The sequence below is a fragment of the Oncorhynchus keta genome, chromosome 30, assembly GCF_023373465.1.
Source record: "Oncorhynchus keta strain PuntledgeMale-10-30-2019 chromosome 30, Oket_V2, whole genome shotgun sequence".
Classification (NCBI taxonomy): Eukaryota; Metazoa; Chordata; class Actinopteri; order Salmoniformes; family Salmonidae; genus Oncorhynchus; species Oncorhynchus keta.
Genome location: NC_068450.1, coordinates 11819419 through 11823082, shown reverse-complemented (window position 1 = coordinate 11823082; position 3664 = coordinate 11819419). Strand labels below are relative to the sequence as shown.

The 3664-nt window shown below is 46.3% G+C and overlaps 1 long non-coding RNA gene across 1 annotated transcript; it reads left to right on the top strand.

Annotated features, from left to right (window-relative positions):
* The first annotated feature begins 1682 nt into the window (after window positions 1-1682).
* On the top strand, window positions 1683-2403 carry LOC127913896 (uncharacterized). The gene is made up of 3 exons (XR_008087128.1): window positions 1683-1964; window positions 2163-2230; window positions 2270-2403. It is a non-coding gene; the product is annotated as an uncharacterized LOC127913896 (long non-coding RNA).
* The last annotated feature ends 1261 nt before the right edge of the window (window positions 2404-3664 follow it).

The following is a 3664-nucleotide window of genomic DNA, read 5'->3' as shown; positions in this document are numbered from 1 at the left end:
TTCTGTGTGGACATTCCGTGTGGACATTCCGTGTGGACATTCCGTGTGGACATTCCGTGTGGACATTCCGTGTGGACATTCCGTGTGGACATTCTGTGTGGACATTCTGTGTGGACATTCCGTGTGGACATTCCGTGTGGACATTCCGTGTGGACATCAACATTTCATTTTGAGGTGAAGTCTGTTGAATGGCACACGTTTGAGTACATAGAACTGTACTGCATCTGCTTCAGCTGTTATTTCTGATTATTAAAAAATATCCCCCTCACCAAATGGCACCTTTTCCACACACAGGAACATAACATTTATCATCCCATTCAGCGAACTAGGTTACAGCCTGGACTCTATCACGAGGCCTAATGATGTCATAAACGTATAGCGCACAAGTGTCTTCTCCCATTATCATCCATTAACAGTTTACACCAGTCACCATGCCTGACACAGCCCAGAACAGTATGGCTTTTAGATGATGCCAATACAATTAAAGTAGTCCTCTCTGTAATACCTAACAGCGTATTGATGTACCCCTCCCTGCCTTGTAATTGACTAATCAATACAACTGAATAAGAAGTGAAGCGTCGACACGTCTATCCAGTTATGAAGGAATGTCTCCGCATTAATAATGGCGAGGAGACTGCATTCTGTTATACTGCTGGTAGGGTCTCTTGTTTTGGACGTTTCATTTGATGCGTTATGAACAGCTCTCAGTATATCATCCTTTATCCTCGTCAGTATTTATTGGCTCTGTGGTGTCCTTGTAAACACTGAACTCTGATTGATCCCTGACCATCAGGCCTGTGTGTCTGGCCCTTAGTCGAAGAGACATGGACAGACAGACATACAGAGAGAGAGAGAACAATCAGAGGACACTGAGCTATGATCCTGATCTCTGACCTGTGTGTCTGGCCCTTAGTGGAAGAGACATGGGGGACATGGACAGACAGAGAGAGAGACAGAGAGAGAGAGAGAGAGAGAGAGAGAGAGAGAGAGAGAGAGAGAGAGAGAGAGAGAGAGAGAGAGAGAGAGAGAGAGAGAGAGAGAGAGAGAGAGAGAGAGAGAGAGAGAGAGAGAGAGAGAGAGAGAGAGAGAGAGAGAGAGAGAGAGAGAGAGAGAGAGAGAGAGAGAGAGAGACAGAGAGAGAGAGAGAGAGAGACAGAGAGAGAGACAGAGAGAGAGAGACAGGGAGAGAGAGACAGAGAGAGAGAGAGAGAGAGAGAGAGAGAGAGAGAGAGAGAGGGGGAGAGGGAGAGAGAGAAATTAGAGGACACTTGAGCTATGATCCTGATCTCTGACCATCTGGCCTGTGTGTCTGGCCCTTAGAGACATGGGGGACACAAACACATGGAGAGAGAGAGAGAGAGAGCAATCAGAGGACACTAAGCTAAGGGGACCGTGCCACTGTGATTCTGCTCCATGTCTTTAACTGGAGCAGGTGTAGACCCTAACACAGCAGATGGTATGGATGCTAACAGGCCACAGTGAGACATGGTCTCTGTCTATCTACACAATGTTAATAACTCCTCTCCAATAAAAAACATGAGCTGGCGCACACCCAGAGGAAATTATTGGTGCTGACTAACGGAGAATAAACTATAAGCTATAAAAATAAAGAGAGTTACACAGTCCCAGTAATTGATTGGGTAAATCACCAACGTTTCGGCATCACTGTGGTAGTGTATAACTCCAACTTCACCAATCGTGAACTGTCACCGTACATGACGTCTTACGCTTTGAGCGGCTTTCTCTTCTTGGCCATGTTCTGTTATAATCTCCACCCGGCACAGCCAGAAGAGGACTGGCCACCCCTCATAGCCTGGTTCCTCTCTAGGTTTATAATCTCCACCCGGCACAGCCAGAAGAGGACTGGCCACCCCACATAGCCTGGTTCCTCTCTAGGTTTATAATCTCCACCCGGCACAGCCAGAAGAGGACTGGCCACCCCTCATAGCCTGGTTCCTCTCTAGGTTTATAATCCACCCGGCACAGCCAGAAGAGGACTGGCTACCCCTCAGCCTGGTTCCTCTCTAGGTTTATAATCTCCACCCGGCACAGCCAGAAGAGGACTGGCCACCCCCATAGCCTGGTTCCTCTCTAGGTTTATAATCTCCACCCGGCACAGCCAGAAGAGGACTGGCCACCCCCATAGCCTGGTTCCTCTCTAGGTTTATAATCTCCACCCGGCACAGCCAGAAGAGGACTGGCCACCCCACATAGCCTGGTTCCTCTCTAGGTTTATAATCTCCACCCACATAACCTGGTTCCTCTCTAGGTTTATAATCTCCACCCGGCACAGCCAGAAGAGGACTGGCCACCCCACATAGCCTGGTTCCTCTCTAGGTTTATAATCTCCACCCGGCACAGCCAGAAGAGGACTGGCCACCCCACATAGCCTGGTTCCTCTCTAGGCATTGCTTGCTGTTTGGGGTTTTAGGCTGGGTTTCTGTACAGCACTTTGAGATATCAGCTGATGTACGAAGGGCTATATAAATACATTTGATTTGATTTGATTCTCAGAGCCATTAACATTATGTGGCTGGTGCATAAATTCCCCCCTGAGAAAATGTTGCTGGAGAAAGAGTTTACATTGAGACACCATCGTAGTAGCTTCTTAAAATAACTCAAATCCAAACAGACGTACAGTCTGAAGTTAGTGTTATAACTATAGATGTGGTCGGTGTCGATCCAAGCCCTAGAGGAAAGGGACGAGGGTTTCTTCAGTGTGCCAATGCAGAACGTGAACAAGTGCAACAAGCGAAGAAATTAAATGATTGTTAATTCATTGATTAACATTGCTGGAGCGTTTTCAGGCATCAGACCAAAACATGGTTTTTGTCGGTGGTCGGGGGTCGGGGGGGGCGCTCGCTTTCAGAACAAGGAAAAGAAAGACAAAACTTTAGAAAATTAAAATATTTGTCAACAGCGTTAATTCTGTGTGGACCAATTACAGTGTAACCAATTACAGTGAACAACAATTGAAATGCAACATGTGAAGTGTTGGTCCCATGTTTCATGAGCTGAAATTAAAGATCCCAGAAATGTTCCATACACACAAAAAGCGTATTTCTCTCACTTTTTAGGCATTTTTCATGACATCCCTTTTAGGGAGCATTTCTCCTTTGCCAAGATAATCCATCCACCTAACAGTTGTGGCTTATCAAGAAGTTGATTAAACAGCATGATCATTACACAGGTGCACCTTGTGCTGAGGACAATAGAAGGTCACTCTAAAATGTGCAGTTGTCGCACAACACAACCGATGTCTCATGTTTTGAGGGGGCGTGCAGTTGGCATGCTGACTGCAGGAATGTCCACCAGAACTGTTGCCAGAGAATGTAATGTTCATTTCTCTACCATAAGCCACCTCTAAAATGTTTTTTTTATTTTTTTTTATTTGGCAGTACATCCAACCGGTCTCACAAACGGACAGCCGGACAGCTGATGAAACTGTGCACAACCAAATAATTAATTAAATAATAATATGTGGCCTGCATACTCACCAGACATGTCACCCATTGAGCAGTTTGGGATGCTCTGGATCGACGTGTACAACAGCGTGTTCCAGTTCCCACCAATATCCAGAGGTCACATGGGACAGCATTCCACAGGACACAATCAACAGCCTGATCAACTCTATGCAAAGGAGTATTGTCGCGCTGCATGAGGC